Here is a 23,542-nt window from a genome sequence, read left to right as displayed (position 1 = left end):
CTCTGATTCTATGATTCTGTTACTATAGCGCTGTGGTTGAGCATCTGTCCTGCATGCATAAGGCAGGTGGCAGGGGCCCAGTCTCCAACATCTCCTGGTAGGGCTGGGAAGGAGCTTAACCCAAGACCCTGGAGAGCTGCTGTCCATTGTTGTGGACAATACTGAGCAAATGGACCACAGTGGTCTGACTCAGTATGATGTAGCATCCTATGTTCCCAAGGCAGCTACATGACTTATTATAACCGCATTTACTTTGTGTTACAACTATAGGCTTTATTCAGTTAGGGAAGGACTATGGCATCTAGGAGTAGGGCTGTAGGTCAGTGGCAGAGCAACAGCCTTGCATGCAGAAGCTCCCAGGTTCAACCTCTGGGTAGGGCTTGACACTGGAGAGCCACTGCCAGTAAGCATAAACAAGCTAGATAGACCAGTTATAAGGTGGCTTCCTGTGTCCCTGTGGTCCTACCCCCCTCCCTCCTTCCCTCTCTCCCTAGGGCAGCCCATCCTGTTTGGCCATCCAAAGTGGAATGGGAAGATGGGAAGACCTTGCTGTGGAAAAGTGAGGAGAACCTGCAGCTTCAGGTGAGATCTCAGGGAACTCTTGTGAGGTCTTCTAGAGCTCTGTGAGATCATGCCAGAAGCTACTGCTGTCGCTTCTCCTCACTTCTCCAGTGGTGGTGGCAGGGCTGGGTGGGGAACTGATGGAGGTGCCACCCCATGGGTTTCTGCTGCCTGAGGCAGCTGCCTCAGTCTTGTGGGTGGACCGGCCCTGATCCCACCTTCAGGTTTTTTATTTTAAAAGTGTTCATTAATCTGAAAAAGGAACTGAGAAACTGAGAAACAAGCAACAAGACTGGCATAACGAGATAGAGGCAGACCGACTTGCTCAAGGCCAGTCATCAAGTTCCCCCCTACCACACTCCCATTCAATATTTTAGTTAATTTTTCTTTTTTTAGCCTCCAAGTGAAGATATTTCCATTCCACCCAGGTTTTTAATTGCTCCTCTGCAAATTGTTTTTAACTGCTGGAGTCTTGGAGCACTCGTAAAGGGTCTTGTGTCCCTTGGCATGGCTTTTATCGTTGCTCTTTTTAGCTTTGTTTAATGTACTGCTGCTTTATTGACTTATTTTTATGTTGCTTTGAATGTACTATTGTGTTTTGCAAATTGTGTGTGTGTGCATGTTTGTGTGTCTTATCACAGAAAAAGCAACATGCACATGAAGAAGAAGGAAAGCCCAGCTAGTGCAAAATGCTGTTTACTTCCTTTTTTTATATTGAATTTGTATACAGATCTCCCTCCTGAAGGAGCCAGATTCTCACCAGTTCACACAGTGGCCAACCAGATGACCCAGTAGGAAGCCCAAAGGCAGAACCGGGGCACAACAGCACTCTCCCCACATGTGATTCTCAGCCACTGGTACTCAGCAACTGGTATTGCCTGCATCAATGGAGGTAGAATATAGCCAGTGTGGTTTTTAGCCATTGATAGTCTTGTTCTCCATGGATTTGTCTAATCCTCTTTTGAAGTCATCTGCATTGGGCCATCACAACTTGTGTAGTGCCACTGAAAGCACAACAAAGCACCCCAGTGCTTAGTACAGCGGTACCTCGGGTTAAGAACTTAATTTGTTCTAGAGGTCTGTTCTTGACCTGAAACTGTTCTTAACCTGAGGTACCACTTTAGCTAATGGGGCCTCCCGCTGCCGCCGCACCCTCTTGTCTCTGCCCAGATCCCTCAAGGCCCCAGATCTCTCCAAAGCCCCGTGAGCTATCAACCACAGTTTGGAGGCCTAAAGCATCTTATCAACCCCACCATTACTCAGACCATTTTCCTAGTTGCTGGTTGAGCTGATCACAGGCAAGAGGCCAGCTCAACTGCTTCTCTCATACTCTTGTTTTTGTCCAAAAAATGAATTCCCCTTGGTTCTAAGGCGCTGGCTAGCTCATGGGGCTCCTGCCACTGTGTGTATGGAAAGAGTGAAAATGTAGCCATAAAGTCCCTCATTATGTTTTACAAGTCTCAAGAGGACAAACAACGACCCCCCCCCACTCCGCGGCTAAAAGTTATTTTTCAAACAGTACCCCAATTCAACTAAGGACATCACAGAATTGTAGAGTTGGAGGGCACCCCAACGGTCATTTAGTCCAACCCCCTGCGAGGCAGGATATGTTTCAAAACAACACCTGAAATCTGAGGCAGAGACTTTTCACCCATTTGGGGGAGGGGGGGGGAATGCCTTCCATTGTTCCTGGAAAGTACACAAATGAAAGTGATTTGTAAAAATGTTACATGGGGGGAAAAATACGAGAGAGAGACATTGCACACACTTTTGTAAATTAAGAAAATCTTTAATAAAATAAATAATAATAATATTATAGTGGGCCCCTGTCGTATTTCACTGGAGATGCTGCTCCCAAAAAGAAGGGCCGTTGTGCTGAAAGCCTTGCTCCGAGTTACATATCTGGGTGGGCATGTAGCTGTTGATGAAGCCGAGTCCATTCTGTGGGGCTGGTTCAGTGTTTAGGCCTTGTAACATGTGCTTTTAAAACAAAACAAAACAAAAAAAAGCAACCTAAGAAGAATCTCTCCCTGTAACATTTATCATCATTTCTGCCTCCTGGCTAATGAACACCTAAAGCGATTTTCTATTGCTCGTAATTCATCCAAAATTGTTCTAAATGATAGGAGGAAGCAAATTGACAGGTTAATATCGCCTCTTGCTTTCTAGGGGAGAGGGGAGCTGATTGGGGCTTCAGTGGCTATCCAGGGGTCCTTCAGAATTCAGATAATATCATTGCTGGATTAAATCAACGATCTGAAGGTTGAAAACAAAAGAGGGGGAAGGGGAGGAGGGAAGCAATCAGCAGGCCTGAGTGTAAAATACGTCAGTGCTTCATTGTGAATTGGACATGGCAAAATGGCCTCTTTCTGCTTATGCAGTAAGGGCCCAGTACTGTTAATAGCTGAAGATCAAGCAGATATTTCCTCTCTCACAGCTTCATGTGCTTACTTACTTATCTACTTATCCATTATGAGCTACTCTGAGCACAAACTAGATTGGTGGCAAATAGGGAATGGAAAGGAATTTGGTTTGGTTTGTATTTTAATGCAAAACCACTTGATTAGTGCTTCCTGAAACAATACGTGAAACAAGATGCAGCTACTCTGGGGTTGCAGTGCTCATCTCACTTTATTGGCTGAGGGAACCGGCGTACAGCTTCCGGGTCATGTGGCCAGCATGACTAAGCCTCTTCTGGCGAACCAGAGCAGCACACGGAAACGCCGTTTACCTTCCTGCCAGAGCGGTACCTCTTTATCTACTTGCACTTTGACGTGCTTTTGAACTGCTAGGTTGGCAGGAGCAGGGACCGAACAACGGGAGCTCACCCCGTTGTGGGGGTTAGAAACAACAATCAAATAAAGAAAAGCAGTCAAAATCAGTATTTGGAAAACCAACCATAAAATTCAGCAAAACAGATGATAAAACCTATAGCCAGCTTGCAGATACCAGGTTGAGACAAAATTTAAAAGGTATTCATCTGCTGCTAAGTGACACCAGAGTCGGTGCTGCCCTCTGGAACAGCACCCCACTATGACTAAAAAGACTAAAAAGACCACCTCTGAAGTGAACACCTGCCTAACTGCAGGTGGGGAGAGGCAAATTGAGAATGGTCCCTCAAGGTTCAGGCAGTGCCAGGAATTGCGGACACATTTATGTGAGGCTGCCCTTTTGTGGTGATTCATCAAACTGCAAGTGGCAGTCTTCACAGTTAAAAACCTTTGGGACTGACACTGTTCACCTAGGTCCTGGGGTTTTTTTTTGGGGGGGGGGTAGGAAGGAGCAGAAATGGCTTCCTTTTCAAGCTCAGACTTGCTTGAGCAAAATGATCCTTCCAGTGTTTTTCTTCTAGAAATCTGCTGCTGGTACTTACCGTGAAGTTCTTACAGTTAAGTGCCACACTTTTAACCAGCGCCGTTCTTCTAGGAAATAAAAGGTGCCAGTACTTCGTACCCTTGAGTACCCCCAGGAGGAAAAAGTACTGATCCGTCTGAGCTCTGGAGTGTTTCTGTATTCTGATTGATTTCTCCTGTCTTATTCTCACAATCCAAGGGAGAAGTCCTTGATTTCATCCCCTAAGAAGAAGAATCTGATTGCAGGAGCATGACTCGGAGGCTGATGGGAGTAGGAGTCAAGGGCGCAGTTTCCCTGACATACATTCACATCAAAGAAAATCTTTAATAATATATATACATGTATTTTAAAATACTGCTTTATTGCAATGCAGTGTTTAATCAGTGCACATTAGCAAGGTGGAGAGAGCCCTGGTGAATCAGATTAGCTAGTCCAGCATCCTGTTTCCAACAATAGCCAATCAGATGCATCTGGAGAGCCCATAAGCCGGACAGCCTTTCTCTGTGTCCTGAATTGTGATGTGGAGAAAAGTGGAAAGAGAAATGTTTTCCTCCCCTTCTCTAATACTAGAAAATGAGATCACCTAGCAGGGCTGAAGGGTGGGAGGCTCAGAATCAGCAAATGGAAGGACTTCTTCACATAACATGTAGATACGCTATGGAACTCATGGCCACCATATATAGTGATGAAATAAAAAAAAAAAATAAGGTCTTAGATATATAATAAATGTTCATAAATGTACCAAGCAAACACATAAATAAATAAATAAATAAATAAATAAATAAATAAATAAATCACATGTCTGAAGCAGCACGGGAAAACAGTCCTGAAACCATTTTGACTCCCAAGCTGACCAAGTGTTTGTCTGCGAGGAGGGAGGGGGTGAGGGAACCTTCCCATTGTCTCAGGAATTAAGTAATTACCATCTCAAAGGAATGGCCAGACTACCAGGAAAGGCAATCAGATAAGGCATTATCAGATAACCTGGCAGACAGGAAAAACAACAACATTCAAATTTCTGTTGTAGACCACCTTTTCTGTGATGTAGGTATTATGTTTGCGGGTGGTGGTCTTGGATTACACTCCTTCTGTGATGTATGTATGCTGTTTCTGGGGGTGGTCTTGGACTCCAGGGAGGGAATTTAAAATGTCTATATAAGGGCAGGCACACCTTGGTTCTGGGTTCTCCTCCTTTCCTGCGTGAGAGGGGAGCACCCTGTTGCAACCGTCCAATAAAGATCAGGCTTACTAGCTGCTTTGCTTCTCAATATTCTCTGCTTGGCCTCTGTTATTTTCTCTGACCGATGGAGAACCTACAAAGGACTCTAAAAGGGCTCTTGTGTCCCCCATAAGGGAATAAGGGCAGATTTTTGTTTATTACAGTGATGATCAGACAGGCAGCTTTAAAATAGCTTCAGACAAATTTTGGGAGGGCAAACCTGTCCACAGCTAGTAAGCATGATGGTTATGTTCTAGTCCCACTGTCAGAGCCTTTGCTATGAATCATGGGTGGTGAGAGTTGGTGTTGCACTCAGAGCCTTCTTGTGGGTATTTCGTGGGCACTGGGTTGCCACTCTGCAAACAGGATACTGGACTATATGGGTCCTTAGTGTGATCCACCAGGGCTCTTATTTTATGATCTTAATATTGAGATGGAATGTGGAGAGGGGAGAGGCACAAAATGTACACAATGAGTTGAAAGCTGAGGCCAGTGATTTGCTCACAATGATTTGTATAAAATTCAATTCTATCTTATTAAAATGAATCAGTGGAGGATCCCTAGTGATCAAATTTACTTTGGAAAGATGCTCCCATAATCTGGAAAACTGGGTAAAGATCAGAATGAGGGAGCCCTGAAGAAGTCTCCTTGTTTGAGAATGCTGACTACTGTTGGAAAAAAAACTCCTATCCGCTGCAAAAAAAACAGAGAGGGAAGTTAAAACTTCCCCCAAAGCTTGTCCCTCTAAGGATGGTTAGCTTTACAGACTTGTCCCTTAACCCAGCAGTGACACATTAAATCACTAAAGTTTCAATAACTCTTACTGTATCTCCATGGAGACGTGCACCATATGGAGTTAATTAGCAGCGCAACAAAACAATCAATTAGTTCCTTAATTAGTTTTCCTGGGGAAATGATAACAAACGCAAACAATGTATTCAAACAAATGTCCAATCCTCATTGATGGTTTAGTGGCCCCATGGAAGAGGCTTCACGCTGGGTCCTCTTCGTGGGCTTCGATTTATTCCAGACGTATTGAGAGCCAACTTCAGCAGCTCGAACAGCCGCGCCTTTAATCTTGAAGATCAATTATTTACAATACCTGAATACAATGGAGGAGAGGAAGGTGGGGAACCTCTCATTAAAACGGGGAGGGAAAAAATGAAAGAACAGAGAATACAAAATCCCTTTGGCAAGATGATTGCGGGAAGCTGGGAAGCTGTGGTGCAGCAATTTGTGTCGCGGAAAACACTCCTGCAGTGCTGGAATTGACAAGATTTTTCTACACATTATCTCAACGTTAAGGATCAGGTGGGATAACTGGACCTTCATTATTCAAACAGATTAAGAAGATCAATAGAGATTGTCTCAGCCATTAATTTAAGAACTAACAGCCGAGTGTTAGGGCATCAAGTCTCCTGTTTGAGGGATGAGGGATGGGTTGCTCCTTCCTCCTCCTCCTCCTCCTCATAATAAATAAATAATAATTTTTTATTTATACCCCGCCCTTCCTGGTTCAAAAACCAGGCTCAGGGTGGCTAACAACAAATTTAAAACACTTAATTGTAAAAGCAGCATAAAACACAGTATAAAAACATGAATAACAATAAAATTCAAAGTTCAGAAATCAATTTAGGGGAAATCCATCTAATAAACATTAGATAATCACCAGGGCTAGCTGGCTGAATTAGACCTACTTGGGCCAGTGAGGAGGCCAGGGGAGAATTAGGTGTGGGGTCTCAGAGCAGGTAATCTTCATAAAAGGGGAGCGGGAGGGAAGAGAAGGGAAATAAAAGATCAGGCTGAATTCAAATTAAAGGCCAGGCAGAATAGCTCTGTTTTACAGGACCGACGGAAGGAGGTTAAATCCTGAAGGGCCCTGGTCTCATGGGACAGAGCATCCCACCAGGTCGGAGCCATCACTGAGAAGGCCTTGGCCCTGGTGGAGGATATTCTGACTTCCTTAGGGCCTAGGACCTCTAAACTATGGTCCTCTGTGGGGCATACCAGGAGAGGCGGTCCCGTAAATACAAGGGCCCTAAGCCCTCGTATCATAGAGTTGGAAGGGACACCAAGGGCCATGTAGTCCAACCCTCTGCAATGCAGGAATCACAACTGAGAATCCCTGGCAGATGGCCATCCAAACTAAGAACATCCATGGAAGTAGAACCCACCACCTTCCAAGGTAATCTGTTCCAAATGTCAAAACAGCTCTTATTGTCAGAAAGTTATTTCTAATGTTTACTTCGAATCTCCTTTCTTGACATTTGAACCAGATGCTTTAGTACCTCCCTTCTGGAGCAGCAGAAAACATGCTTGTTCCTTGTCCATCTGAAAACCCTTAATATATTTGGCTATCTTATCACCTATCATTTATGGATCATGAAAACCATCACTGACATTGGCAAGGAAGGAGGGTAATTACATCAAGTCTTCTCCTGTGAGACTTGTTCTAACTTCTATCATCAGCTGCCTGAGAAAAGAACTGGCTCCCAGGTTCAGTCCCTGGTGTCTCCAGGTAGATAGGAAATGGAGAGTCTCCTGCTTGGATAGCCACTGCTAGTCAATTTAGACAATACTGATCAAGATGGATCCAATGTTCTGGGTTGCCACATGTCCCCTTTTTCTAGGACAAGTCCTCTTTTTCATGGATAGAGTCACCATGGCGATCCATAGCTAAAAGTAGAAGTCGGCAAATATGTCCTCTTTTTTTGCTCTTCAAAATATGGCAACCCTAAATATATTCCTGTGTTCCAAATTAGGTGTAAGTTTTAAAGGGCATTAGACAGATTCATGGAGGATATCAATGGCTACTGCTGTTCATCTTGATGGCTACATTCTACCTCCAGGATCAGAAGCACCCATACCTTTGAATACTATTTCCAGGAAACAACAGCCTTCATGCCCTAATTGTTAGACATCTTAATGGCCACTGTAGGCAACAGTGTGTTGTATTGGGTAGGCATCTGGTCTAATCTGGTCTCTTCTTATGATTTTGTATTATAATCTCTAGTCTGATAGTCTGCAGGCAAACCCAAAATCACCCACAATAGTATATGTTTTGGGGGCTACATGACCATGATTTGCTCCTTCCTTGTGTTGCCTCTTTTCTGGGATGGGACAGAACCATGTCAACATTAGCAGATTTGGAAGCTCGTTGGATTGCTCATAGGACTTTACACAGTCATGTTTCACATTCTACCCATTGTGGTTGACCGAAGACATTTGGCTCCTTGAGGCAAAGGAGAAGCTGGCATCTCTTCCCTTCCATGTACAGAAGCTGACTAGGCTTCAGCATTGGCAATGGAATAGCCTCTTCCAGTGTGCCCTGGGATAGTAGGACAGTTTTGGGGATGCATGATAGGTGTGTATATATCTCTGATGTCCAAGATGACTCAAGACAAATGGCCAGTGCCAGCTGCTGCCTGGGATGATTATCTCACTCTGCTACAGCAGGGAATGACCCTAGTATTTATGCAGGACATGAAACCCAGCCTAGATCAAGAGAATCCCACCCGCAACTTCATGGTAGTTTCTGCTACATCTAAATTCTTCTGGTTTTCTCCTTCCACAATACTTTTGTAATATTCCTAGCAAATTATAACGGGCAAGACTCCTCTATTATGCCTGCACAAGCACCAGGGCTGCGCAGTGGGTTCATTTGAGGTTCAAATTCCAAGCCAAACTGGGCCCATTTGGAGTAATCGAGGGCTGTCTCATTTGAATTGAGACACCCCTGGATTACCACAGGTTGGGTTGATGGGGCAGAGACATCCAGAGCTGTCGGGAGTCAGGGCATTAGGCAGAAACAAGAGGCAACTTTGACTGAGGAGAAGGTTAGGTAAAGGTAAAGGGATCCCTGACCATTAGGTCCAGTCGTGGCCGACTCTGGGGTTGCGGCGCTCATCTCGCTTTATTGGCTGAGGGAGCCAGTGTACAGCTTCCGGGTCATGTGGCCAGCATGACTAAGCCGCTTCTGGTGAACCAGAGCAGCGCACGGAAACGCCGTTTACCTTCCCGCTGAAGCAGTAACTATTTATATACTTGCACTTTGATGTGCTTTTGAACTGCTAGGTTGGTAGGAGCAGGGACCGAGCAACGGGAGCTCACCCCATCGCGGGGATTTGAACCGCTGACCTTCTGATCAGCAAGTCCTAGGCTCTGTGGTTTAACCCACAGCACCACCTGTATCTCTGAGGAGAAGGTTGAGAAACTCCAAAAAGGAGAGCTCTACCAGGCAGCTGCATCTTCACTGGAGAAGGTAGAAAGCTGTCAGGGATTGGAATGAATAGGTAGAGCCATGGTGGGGATCTGACCCCCACCCACTTCTCCTGTAGCTGACAGGAAGGAAGGAGACAGTATTGAATTGTAGCCAAGCTATGAGGGAGATAATGAGACAGAGACGGGTGAACAGCCAAGCTATGCTGAGTTAGGAGAATTAAAGGAAGGGAGAGAGCAGCCAGTGAACACTTCAATAGACAGTGTAGAAGATCCTCCATCCCCTAGGATACGACGGTTGTTGAGGGTACAAGATAAATGCATGCAGCAACGTTTGGCAATGGGAGGCTTCCGTAGGGGCCGGTGCTGTTGGGGAACCATCGGGAGGGGAGGGAGAGAATTCCGCAGGCCTGACAGAAGCTATCTTCCCACCAGCTCTCTGCTTCTTCCTACCATGAACCATGCCTCTCCTCCTCCCAGTTCTTCCTGCCCCTTGAAGTATCTGACCCTGCATGGTGCTGCTCCTTCGCAAGCAGTTTTCCTTGTGTGCAGGAAAGCCACTCATGAAGGAGCAGCACCTTGGAGAATTGGATTCTTTCACTCAACAGGAGGGTCCAATCCTGCATGGTGCTGGTGCATTCCAACCTTTAAAAGAACTTTCATTGCTGTAAAGGTAAAGGTAAAGGTACCACTGCCCGTACGGGCCAGTCGTGTCCGACTCTAGGGTTGTGCGCCCACCTCACTTAAGAGGCCGGGAGCCAGCGCTGTCCGGAGACACTTCCGGGTCATGTGGAAGTTTGCCTAACTTAATTAGTCTTTCACACTGGCTAATTAAAGGAATAGATGCCTCTGGTGCACAGGTCAAATACACACATGCATCTATCTTAAACACATGAGCCTAGTGATTTTCCAGTTCTAACACACACACACACACACACACACACACACACACACACACACATTAAATTCTTATGTTTACTGAACCCAGGCCTTTGGCACCCACAAACCTATAACAATATTTTCCCCCCAAGAAACCAATTTTCTTTTAACTTCCAACTTTCATCCAAGATTTTAATGGATATTTCATAATTGATGGGTTCAATCCAGTGCTAGCCCTGCTCAGAGCAGATCCTTGAAAACAATGGCCATCACTAAATTAGATCCATTGATTTCAATGAGACTACTCGTGTAGAACTTAGTTGGATACAACCCTATGTAAACTACTTTTTTTGAGAGCCAGTTTGGCATAGTGGCTAGTGAGTTGGATTAGGTCCTAGGAGACCAGGGTTTGAATCCCTACTAGGCCATGAAGTTCACTGGGTGTCCCTGGGCCAGTCACTGTGTTTTCTCAGCCTTACCTACCTCACAGGGTTGTTGTGGAGATTAAATCAGGAGGAGGAGGACCTTTGAGTACTTTGGAGTGAAAGGTAAGATATAAATGCAGTAAATAAAATAATAAACATTTTTAAGATGAAGCAGTATATAAATTCAATTTCATAAAATAAAATAAAGTTCACCCAGGGAAGGGGTGGGGAAGACGGAGACTCTTCAGAACAAGGAAGAGAGAAGAAGGAGGGTAGAAGTCACTTCATGGTAACTTTGCAATGTCAAAAATAACTGTGTGATTTGCACCTGAAAGCTGCTTTAAATCTTGGGAGCGTATTCTGAAATGCAGCTTCTCTGACAGCCTCCTGGTTAGAATGCAAATATATGAGCTTTGCTGAAGTGACCTGTGCTAAGTGGTTTAATGCGAGAGGCAGTGAACGACTCATGAATTCTGTATTAGACACCATAGTTCCATGATGTTGCAAGTGGCTTCCCAATAATGAAACCTTAACGTATTTATCACCATCGCTCAGGCAAAGAGCATCAATATTTTCAAACTGCCAAGAGAGAGAGGGGGGAGGGGGAGGAGGAGGAGGAGGAAAGAAAATTAACTGGTTACTCTAAAGGCATCTATCTGATTTGTCTCCTCCTGCATTTCAGGCAGCCTAGGTCATCTTTACACACGTATGAGTTGCGTCTTTAAATATATACATTACCGGAGGGTAGTAAGCGGCCATAATTTACATGGCGTATGTATTTTTCTTCATTTGCAAGGGAAAGAACTCCCAGTACTTACAGATCTGTCCTGGCTCTGCAGGTTTTTATATGCCGCAAAATCATCTTGTCAGCTACTCAATAGCTGTTCGCTCAGGGCCAAACTATAGGCTGCGTTGGAGCTCTATAGGTGGAATCTCAATACTCCAACATCTAAGGACCTAAGCCAGAGGTGGTTACTAGGGAATGGGGGTGGGGATACAACTCACATCACATTTAAATTGAACTAACCCAATTCCCACTTTCCAAAAAAAACAACCATCCTTCAAAATTTGAACTCTGAAATTTGTAGTGTGGGTCTCCAACCAAGTAATGTGTTCAAAAATGAAAATAAGATGCAAACATTCAGGGTTGTATTTAGCAAGCTTCTACTTGGAGAAGACCCATAGAAAATAATGGGTCTAAGTGAGGACTTATCCACAACTTAAAGGTCCATGCCCAAGTGCTTTTCCCCCTTCTTTTGCCTCCAGAGCTTTCCCCTGTGCAAACTTGCTCTTTAGCGCTCAGTTGGAGCAAATGGCAAATTGGGTTTTCTGCAGATTGCGGGTTTTCATGGGGAAAGCTCTGGGGCAAAGTGTAAGTGTGGATAAGCTCTTAATCGTGGTAATTAATTTCTATGGGTCTAAGTAAAACCTAAATGAAGATGAAAGCTTTGGGGGGCCTTTTAATCACAATCTGTCTAGCGTTTCAATTTTCTTTCCCCAAATTCCCCATTCCTGGGTGCTTTGTTGGGTTTAAATTGTTTTAGATCCTGTGCTGTGTGCTGATTTTACCTATTTTTTTGTTAGTTTGTTTTTGCTGTGCTCCTGTGTGTGTGTGTGTGTGTGCATGCATTCTGTGTGTGTGTGTTCTTTCTTTTTTTTCTCTTACAACAGCTGGATGCACAGCGTGCAAATATTGATAAGATCAACACCATATTTTTCCTTTTGTAAAAGCATTGAAAGAGGGTAACATGGGGGTGTTCGGTGGGTCTCTAACTATTTCCCCTTGTGCCAGGGCCTTAATCCAGCAGCCCCCAACCCCACTGAGAAACCCAAAAGTCCGTAATCCTGTAACAGACAATAATCATTATGGTCTTGCAATAAATGGTCATGGTTGTTAATTCACAGATGTTGTCAATCAGAAATGACTAGGGAAAGGGGTGGAGAAGAAACCCATTTGGTCAGCATTTTAAGTCTTTTAAGTTGGTGTTTTTATCCCATTATGTATTTCTATTGCATTTGAAATCATTTCAAAATTTGAAATTCTTTTAATCATTTTTTATATTATAAATTGCTTTGTATATGTTTTTATTGTTAGAATAATAGAACTGTAGAACTGTAGAGCTGTAGAGGATTATCCCAAGGGTAATCTAGTTGCAACCTCTGTAGCACAGGAATCATACCTAAATCATCCATGACAGATGACCATCCAACATCTACTTAAAAACATCCACTGTAAGAGAACCCACTAACTTCTGAGGTAGTTTGTTCTACTGTCAAACAGCTCTTACAGTCAGAAAGTTATTTCTAATGTTTAGTTGGAATTTTTATTTTTTTGGGTTTTTCCTTGGCAATTTGAATCCATCTGTTCATGTTCTCCCCTCCGGAGCAGCAGAAAACTAGCTTGCTCCATCTTCCAAGAGACAGCCCTTCGGATATTTGACGATGGCTATCGTATTGTAAAGATATGTACAGAAACTAGGAGAGGATATATTAGTTAGATGTTATCCTTCCTTACGTTTCTGAGTTTAGCAGAGTACACCCCTTGCAGCAAAAATAAGGAAGCTGGTGATAAGCTAGTTTTAGCCTTTTGTTTAAGTAATCCAGGATGCTTTAACACAGACTGGATTTATTTCCCCCTTTCTCCCTTTTAAAACAATAAATCACACAAAACAGTCTTCTTATGAGTAAAGAAAAAATTACAGAGTTTCACAGTAGCTGTCTTGAGGCAGGCTTAAAATGTAGTTACAGACATATAGTTTAGATTAGAATTGGAGTCTGAGCTGTGACTCAGACTTAGTACGTGGGCCAACATCCCTAGCCATGGATGAGGCACTGAAGAGATGAGAGTATCAGGAATTTTATAAGAGTATCAGTATTTTATAAGGAATAATTTATAAACAAAACTAAATACCTAATGAAATATAGATTATTTTGAAGTGAACTAACTTAAATCCACTGGTCACAGACTCACATGTGGACTGGAACACACACACATATCAATTGGATGATACACACCCAAATTTTGTGATGCAATTTCAGTTCAGAAAAACACGCACAGAGAAATGTATTAATAAACTTACAAAAATGCATACTTTGGGGCAAGTGTTCACAGGATATAAAAATGTATTTGTATGATTTGTGTGGGGTGAGTGGGTGCATTTAAAAAAGGGACCAAATGGTTCTTCAATGGAGCACATTTGGAACTCATATGGAACAGAAACAAGCCGATCCAGCTAGGGATGTGGTTTCATGTTCCATTTTTTTAATCTGTAAATTCGCTTTACCCTGTGTTGCACAGCTCACAAGTTACAGTTTAACTAGGAATTTTTCTAAGATTTGATTCCAGAATTGGAGAGCTGCCACCAGTCATTGTCAACAATGCTTAGCTAGATAGGCCAACAGTTTCAATTCTTATAAAGCAGCTTATTATGTTTTCCTGTTTGAAAGCGCTGGTTCTGGATGTAATAGAATACTTGGAAGTAAGAAATGAAAAACAGGCAGCATTGATGTTTATAGATGCTGAAAAAGCCTTCGATAATGCCTCTTGGGAATTTATGAAAAAAAGTGCTGGAAGATATGGGCTTTGGAGAAAACCTTAGGAAAGGAATTCAAGCAATATATTCGGATCAAAAAGCAAAATTAATTGTAAATCAGGTGGTAACAGATGAATGTAAGATACAGAAAGGAACAAGACAGGGGTGTCCTTTATCACCTTTATTATTCATTTTGGTTCAAGAAGTCCTGGCGAGAAATATTAGGGCAGATGAAAGTATCAGAGAAATTATGGTAGGGAAAAAGACATATAAATTAAAAGCATATGCTGATGACCTTGTAATTACAGTGGAAGATCCTAAGAATTCTTCCGAAAGTCTTAGAAAAAATACAGGAATTTGGGCAAGTGGCAGGCTTCAAATTAAATAAAAAGAAGACACAGATGTTAGTAAATTTTTTATCAGAAATGGATAAAAAAGAATTACATCAGAGTATAGAAATAGAAATTCATAAAAAAGTTAAATACTTAGGAATCTGGCTTACAACCAAGAATATCAATATCTTTAAAGACAATTATGAAAAAAATTGGAATAAAAAAAAAGGAATTTAGAAATATGGGGAAGAATTAACCTATCATTATTAGGGAGAATTGTAGCAATTAAGATGAACACATTGCCAAAAATGTTATTTTTGTTTCAGTGAGTGCCAGTAATAAGTGACCTAGCATGTTTCAAAAAATGGCAAAAAGATATTTCAAAATTTATATGGAAAGGGAAGAAGCCAAGAATAAAATACAAATTACTTACAGATATCAGAGACAGAGGAGGCTTCGCCCTTCTGGATCTTAAACTATACTATGAAGCTGCATGTGTCACTTGGATCTGGGACTGAATCAAATTAGACAATATGGATATGTTAGATTTGAAGGACATTATAACAGATTTGGATGGCATGTGTATTTGTGGTATGATAAAGGAAAAGTACATAAAGGATTTTATAACCATATAATTAGGAGATCACTTTTAAAAGTTTGGGAAAGATATAAAGATTTATTGGAACAAAAAACTCCATGGTGGTTGTCACCACTGGAAGCAATATCAATAAAATCAATAAATAGGAAAGAAAAATGGTTTACATATAGAGATATTTTAATAGAAACAGAAGAAGGGAAATTAAAATTGAAAGCGCTCAAAGAGATTTGAGAACATGTAAATGAGTGGCTGCAGTATTATCAATTAAATGAGAGATTTAAAGAAGATAATAAGAAAGGATTCAGTTATACTTTATCCAGATTTCAAAGAGAAATTATAGATGATAACACTAAAACATTGAAGAAGATGTACAGTTTACTGTTAAGAGTGGGAAACCAAAGATGAAGAGGTTAAATGTGCAATGATTAAATGGGCACAAGATTTAGGACATAATATAAAAATGGAAGATTGGGGAAAATTATAGAATGGGAATTTAAAATTTACTGATTGTATACGGTAATTTTGAAAGAAAATTATATGAAAATGATATATCGAGGGTATATTACTTCAGTTAAATTGGCAAAAATGTATAGAAAAGTTCCAATAAGTGTTGGAAGTATAAAGAGAAAGAAGGCACATTTTATCACATGTGGTGGAACTGTAAAGTAACCAAAAGCTATTGGGAAATGATTTATAATGAAATGAAAAAAATGTTTAGGATAACCTTTGTTAAAAGACCAGAAGCCTTTTTGCTAGGCATTATAGGCCAAGACCTGCCAAAAGAGTGGAAGAAACTATTTATGTACGCTACAACATAGCCTCTATAAAGTCTATGATTGCAAATTATAGTATGCCAGATCCAGACTAATTTGCAAACTAGGTTTGACTAGGAGACACTTCTTATCCCATCCCTTTATACACAAAAGATTTATCCTCAAGCATAAATCATGTTTCAGAGCAGTCTTTGGGGAAGTGCCAAAGCTCAGTGATAGAACATCTGCTTTGCATGCAGAAGACCTCTGGTTCAGACCTGCCATCTCTAGGTAGGCTTGAGAGAGACCCCTACCTGAACAGAGAACCACTGCCAGTAAGTGCAGGTAATGCTGGTCTAGATGGACTGGCTCAAAATAAGGCAACTTCCTATACTCTTACCTGATGAGCTTTTACAGGAGTCCTCAATAATATTTCCAGAAGCAAATTTCTCCTGCTTTAATGGTCCTTGCTTTTGAAACATGCAGCATGCTGCTGCATGCAGAAGGTCAAGGTGTCAGAAGCTAAGACAGGTGGGGGGAGAGAAGAAATGTCAGGGCTGATTTTATTGTTTTTATGATGCTACTTAGACCCAATAAAAAAGTGTCATTTTTAGTTATAAACAATTGGACGGCTGTCCAGTAGATTGCAATGGCCTTACTGAAATGTGAAGCTCCCTGCCGGCTTACGTTCTAGCTGGTATTTTAACTTGCTGATGGGTCTAAAGACCTCCTTGGGAATCCTCTGGCACCTTATGCGAGGAGGTAGCAAATACACTTCAAGAGGCTTGCAAGAAAAACTACATGAAAGGGAAATGGATAGGGATGGAGGAGGAAATAAGCAGACAGTTCTTAGAAACAAGTTTATTTAGTGAATTTAGTGAACTCATCCTATTCCCCTGTTCTGGCATGCAGCTCTTGTTCCCACTTCTAGTGTGCCTTCTCTGCCCAGTCAGGGAAAAAGAGTTCTCTGATAACACTCCTTGAAGTGCACAAAGACCTTCAGCTCCATTTAAGAGCCTGGGGTAGTGCCTCCATTCTACAAATTTATGGAAAGGCCACCCTTGGAATATTGTACATAATTCTGGTCACCTTATCTCAGAATGGATATTGTAAAGCTTCCCCCCTCACACTTTCCTGAATTTTCCAGTAAAATCATATATACAAAAATGCATATACTGGGTTAAAGTCTGCCTATAAATGTATATATTAGTGAAAATGACATAAAAATGCATTGCATTATGAATAGTGCTTTGCAAAAATGTGATTTGCCTATCCATAGTAGTGCTGGCCACCAGCTTGGATGGCTTTAAAAGGGGGTTAGACAAATTAATAAAGCTATCAGTCACTGTAAGAGGCCTCTGAATATCATTTGCTAGGAATTATATGTGCAGAGAGTGCAGTTGCACTCATGTGCTGCTTCCAAGATTCCCATTGGGGCATCTGGTTGGCCATGGAGAGAACGGAATGTTGGACTAGATGTGCCTTTGGCCAGATCCAGCAACATACTCTGCTTTTGTTCCTCTCTTCTTACAAAGGAAGATTCTCTGTGTGGGGAGGCAGGTCCCCACCCCACCCCACCCCACCCCATGATCCTTCTGTGTGCGGCTGCTGCAGCCAGAAGTAAACTGAACTTAACCCAAACTTTTTTGTTTTGTTTTTCCCCCCGTTAAAGCATTCTGGTCTCTTCTGTTTCTCCAGGGACTTTGGGGGCTGCGTGACGATATTCCTCCCCATTGAGGAAGATTGATTTCTTGTCACATAAGTTCAGCAGTTAAGAAAAAAGGTGCTTGTCCTGTTTCCCACACCTGTCACATTGACTTCTATAATGAACCCGTTACACAGACCTCGGAAACGGATGGAAACCTCTTCTGACAGCACTTGTCAAATGAATAGGCAGGAAGGTGAGGACAATGTATTCAATGCGGTGAACTTTCAGCGCTTTTGTGGACACTGACAGGGGACTCAGGCTCAGTCGTCAGATTGGGGCAATGGATTGGGGTGGCATGGGGTGGAGAGGAAGGAAGGGAGATGTGGAATATATTTGTTATTTATTTCTATCAGTCCCATTCAGAAATCCGTCTTCTCAACTTCTTAAAAGTTTCCTCGCTTCTATGAAAGAGGCCTTCCATTTTCCTGCATCAGACACAAGCAAGGTCTAGGGTATGATTTGGGTGGTTGCCGGATGGCCAAGGTGGCAAAAAGTATGTGTGTGTTGTTCTAACTAAGCATTTATCCCACCCCCTATGTCCTTGACAGCTGCACCCACTTTCTGATCCAAAGAAGGACCGTGAGAAGAGTTACTTCTCATATATATATATATATATATATATATATATATATATATATATATATATATATGCTTTCGTAGATTTTCACGGGTACAGGAATGCAGGTTTTGGTGTCTTCGGGTGTCTTCCCGTGTAAGAGTTGGGGTGTCTAGGCGACGTTTCGACGAGGTCTCACTCGTCATCTTCAGGCTGGTGCTTTCGGCTTCTTGTTACTGGAACAGAGCAGGATCTCAGTGTTTGAGTTCCTATAAATACTGTTGAGGGGGTGTGGTGTATAGCCTCCAACGTTCTGGGCAGAGAGGAAGTTCCCAGGTTAGTGTGCCTTTTCTTCTTTTGTTCCTTAATTACTTGAGGGATATCTTGAGTGATTTCTTGAGTGATATTCTGAGTACCACTTAGGTGGGTCATTAAGTGTGGATTAGTTGCTAAAGCTTTCGTGTCTTGACCTCTTGAGCTTGTGAAGAGTTTTTCTGAGAAGATGGCTGTACTGCACTTAGTTGTGCTCTGGCTTGGCTTCGTGTATAGGGGCGAGCTGTGGTTTTGTGCCCTGTGCCAGCCAGATCTGTGTAGGGATTGCAGGGGGGTGCAGCATCCGGAGGTGCCACTATGGTTTGGCTACTGGATGGTGTCTGTAATTTATCTGTGGAGAGGGTCTGGGTTTGGGTCTGGTGTGGTTGATTGGTGATGGCGTTCTGTGTGCCTCTGGTTCTGGTGTCGGTTTTTGTGGGGAGGGCTAATTTCCAGATGTCTGGCAGGCGGGACGTGTCGTCACGCTTGTTCATGTTGTGAGGGTGTTTCTCTATCTCGATGGCTTCCATGATTATTCTCTTGTGGTGATGTTCCATGTTAAAGAGCAATTTGGAATCTGCAAAATTAATTTCGTGTCCTGTTTCTTTCATGTGTTGGAAAAGAGAGGAAGTTTTTTCTTCTTTTTTGACGGCATTCTTGTGTTCTGCGATACGTGCATTTATTCGTCTGTTTGTTTGTCCAATGTACGTGGCTGGGCAGACTTTGCAGGGTATTTCATAGACCCCTTGGTTTTCCAACTGGATTTTATCTTTGGGGTTTCTGAGGATATTGGCTATTTTTTGGTTGGTGCAAAAGGCTGTTTTGATATTGTGTTTATGGAGGATTTTGCTAATTTTATCTGTAGTGCCCTTGATATAAGGAAGGAGGGCCATGCCATTGTTTTCTTCTGTGTCTTGGTTTTTGGGGGGTGTTTCTTTTTGGATTAGCTTCGTAACCCTGTTTTGCTGGTATCCATTGGCGATTAACACATTTGAGAGATTCTGTAACTCAGTTGTCAAGTGGTCTTTGTCAGCCAGGCGTTTGGTTCTGGAGATGAGAGTCTTGGCTACGGAGTTTATTTGTGCAGGGTGGTGGTGTGATTGTGCATGTAAGTAGCGGTTGGTGTGTGTTTTTTTCCGGTAGATAGTGTGTCCTAGGGAGCCATCAGGTTTTTTGTAGATTAGGACGTCAAGGAAGGGAAGTTGGTTGTTGGCTTCTATTTCCATAGTGAATTGTATTTTGGGGTGTAGGCTGTTGAGATGTGTGAGGAAGCTATCTAGTTTTTCTTTCCCGTGTGGCCAAATTACAAAGGTGTCGTCAACATATCTGAGCCAAAGTTTGGGTTTGTGTTCTGACTTGTCTAAAGCATTGGTTTCAAAGTGTTCCATGTACAAATTTGCGATGACCGGTGAGAGGGGTGATCCCATAGGTGCTCCTTCTATCTGTTTGTATCTTTGTCCATTGTGGATGAAGTACGTGTTGGTTAGGCAGTGGTTGGTCAGGTCCAGGATGTATTCGGGGGGATTGTATTTGTTTTGAATGGCTGTCAAGGCCTGGCTGACAAAGACCACTTGACAACTGAGTTACAGAATCTCTCAAATGTGTTAATCGCCAATGGATACCAGCAAAACAGGGTTACGAAGCTAATCCAAAAAGAAACACCCCCCAAAAACCAAGACACAGAAGAAAACAATGGCATGGCCCTCCTTCCTTATATCAAGGGCACTACAGATAAAATTAGCAAAATCCTCCATAAACACAATATCAAAACAGCCTTTTGCACCAACCAAAAAATAGCCAATATCCTCAGAAACCCCAAAGATAAAATCCAGTTGGAAAACCAAGGGGTCTATGAAATACCCTGCAAAGTCTGCCCAGCCACGTACATTGGACAAACAAACAGACGAATAAATGCACGTATCGCAGAACACAAGAATGCCGTCAAAAAAGAAGAAAAAACTTCCTCTCTTTTCCAACACATGAAAGAAACAGGACACGAAATTAATTTTGCAGATTCCAAATTGCTCTTTAACATGGAACATCACCACAAGAGAATAATCATGGAAGCCATCGAGATAGAGAAACACCCTCACAACATGAACAAGCGTGACGACACGTCCTGCCTGCCAGACATCTGGAAATTAGCCCTCCCCACAAAAACCGACACCAGAACCAGAGGCACACAGAACGCCATCACCAATCAACCACACCAGACCCAAACCCAGACCCTCTCCACAGATAAATTACAGACACCATCCAGTAGCCAAACCATAGTGGCACCTCCGGATGCTGCACCCCCCTGCAATCCCTACACAGATCTGGCTGGCACAGGGCACAAAACCACAGCTCGCCCCTATACACGAAGCCAAGCCAGAGCACAACTAAGTGCAGTACAGCCATCTTCTCAGAAAAACTCTTCACAAGCTCAAGAGGTCAAGACACGAAAGCTTTAGCAACTAATCCACACTTAATGACCCACCTAAGTGGTACTCAGAATATCACTCAAGAAATCACTCAAGATATCCCTCAAGTAATTAAGGAACAAAAGAAGAAAAGGCACACTAACCTGGGAACTTCCTCTCTGCCCAGAACGTTGGAGGCTATACACCACACCCCCTCAACAGTATTTATAGGAACTCAAACACTGAGATCCTGCTCTGTTCCAGTAACAAGAAGCCGAAAGCACCAGCCTGAAGATGACGAGTGAGACCTCGTCGAAACGTCGCCTAGACACCCCAACTCTTACACGGGAAGACACCCGAAGACACCAAAACCTGCATTCCTGTACCCGTGAAAATCTACGAAAGCAAATATATATATATATATATATATAGCATCTTCCTCTCCCCCTGCCCCCTGCTGCTGTTGCTGGGGTGCCACTTCCATTCTAGACTGGAGGTGAATTGCCATGCACAAACTGTTTTGGAACATGAAGCCTCATTTGGTTTATCCCTGCAAAGGACGTACCAGACTCACACGTACAATAGGTGTTGGCAGGTCGCCAGGCTTTTTAACCTAGTTTCACCTCAACTTCTTCCTCTATCTTCTTCCTTAGGTTTGGCACGTACACCTTCACAAATGCTGTACAGCAGGGCCAGAGTGCACCGTTCAGGTTCACATACCCAAAGTTATGTGGATTCACATACCCAAAGTTAGCATGGAGGGAGAATCTACTTCTAATTATTTGCTGCATGGCCACAGACCGCAGCTATACCTAGGAGAGAAGAGGGAAAGGATTTAAGCTTTCCTCATCACTTAACCTCACCTGACCAGAATCCTGCAATTCGGTTAATTTTTTTAATAGGTTGCAGATCTTCTAAATGGTTACCGGTATATTTACTAAATACAGTGGTACCTCGGGTTACCTACGCTTCAGGTTACCTACGCTTCAGGTTACCTACGCTTCAGGTTACAGACCCCACTAACCCAGAAATAGTGCTTCAGGTTAAGAACTTTGCTTCAGGATGAGAACAGAAATCGTGCTCTGGCGACGCGGCAGCAGGAGGCCCCATTAGCTGAAGTGGTGCTTCAGGTTAAGAATAGTTTCAGGTTAAGTACGGACCTCCGGAATGAATTAAGTACTTAACCCGAGGTACCACTGTATAAGCATTTATGATGCATAAGTTGGGGCACGTGTGTTGGCAATGCTGGTTTTACCTGTGCTTGTTTTATTGGTGGGCTTGCTTTGAACGTTGTTGTTGGTTTTCTTTCTATACCGCTTTATATTCGGGGGGGGGGGGGCTGGAATCTCGAAGCAGTTTACAACTTACATTAAAACATCAAGTGAAGCAATCTGTAATAAAACATTACTAAAGTACACATTCAAAGCAAAGTAATTAACAGGGAACTGTATTATTATTTTAAAGAATTTGAAACGAAACATTACAAAGAAGGTCAGCTGCAGAATGCACATTTAATGCAGCAAGGTTAACCAAAATTATCTCAAACTTTTCAAAAGAAATAATTACTATGGGAAGTCAAATATAAAATGCACATTTGAAACAAGATAATTAGCAAGAGAATAAAATAGTATCATATGCATATATTAACTTTGTTATGATGTCTATCTGTAGCTATATCTATATATTTTATAGTTATTCTCATTGAAAGACGGGATATAAATGTGCAAGTAAACAAAAGTAAAGCATATAAAGTTCCATTTAGTTGCCATGGTGCTGTGTCACACAGGTTACATGCGCCATAAGCTCATGATTTGTACAGGAACATAAAAAGAAGCCTGCTGTATCAGGCAACAGGCCCATCTAGTCTAGTATCCCAATGGCCAATCGGATGCCTCTGGGAAGCTCACAAGCAGAGCATGAGCTCAATGGCCCTTCCACAACTCTATGTCTTCCCTACAGCTGGTAAGACAAAGATGGGCTGCCTCTTAACATGGCAGTCCCACCTAGCAATCGTTCCTACCTTTTCTGATGTTGGGGCTCTGAGTGTCATTTTCTCTTTCCCTGGCCAGGAGGTGGAAGGAGAAATGAATGAAAAGGTGGAGAAAGATTTGAGTTTTGTTGAGGTTGCCGTTGGGAATTCGGGACTCTTCATGACAAAGTGAGAAGCTGTGGTGGCTTAAGTGTTTTGGTGAAGGTCCTGGCGGTTTCGTGGCAATTGGAGAATATGTGAGTGACTTTAACAATTCCGGATTCTCCCAGTTTCTCATTTTTCCAGTCTTAAGTTCAGATCTCCATATTTCTGCATCAGTTTGTGAAAATTTATATATGAAAATGTATCAGCATTTCAGCGCAATTTTCCCCGCTCTGCACATTTGTACGTGTGCAATCTTTGTCTAGCTCCTCCCTTCTGACCTTACAGCCTTGGGTGACCCTGCTTGGAGTACGAGACTCCCGGCGGCTTCGCTCACAAGGGTCATAGGAATGTGCAAGCCCACTCACCACGACAAGGTGATGATCCAGCGAGTGAGAAACCACGAGTAGCTGAGTGTCATATGTAGTTTGTCCCTGAAAGGAAACCATAACTTTGGTATAGAGCTGACACATAAAGGCCAAAGTGGATTTTGGTTCTATTTTAAAGAGTCTTGAATATATATTTTTCCTTTCCCTCCGTAGAAACCTCCAAAAGTTCTTAA

At 42.6% G+C, this 23,542-nt stretch overlaps 1 long non-coding RNA gene across 1 annotated transcript; it reads left to right on the top strand.

Moving 5' to 3' along the window:
* Window positions 1-324: 324 nt before the first annotated feature.
* Window positions 325-23,264, top strand: LOC310698670. Its single transcript, XR_014521682.1, has 4 exons — window positions 325-403; window positions 1,292-1,453; window positions 17,570-17,772; window positions 22,919-23,264. It is a non-coding gene; the product is annotated as an uncharacterized lncRNA (long non-coding RNA).
* Window positions 23,265-23,542: the final 278 nt, after the last annotated feature.

Source organism: Podarcis liolepis, assembly GCF_965112155.1.
Source record: "Podarcis liolepis genome assembly, chromosome: Z".
Classification (NCBI taxonomy): domain Eukaryota; kingdom Metazoa; phylum Chordata; class Lepidosauria; order Squamata; family Lacertidae; genus Podarcis; species Podarcis liolepis.
The sequence above is the reverse complement of the archived record's forward strand: the minus strand, read 5'-3'. Positions and strand labels throughout refer to the sequence as shown.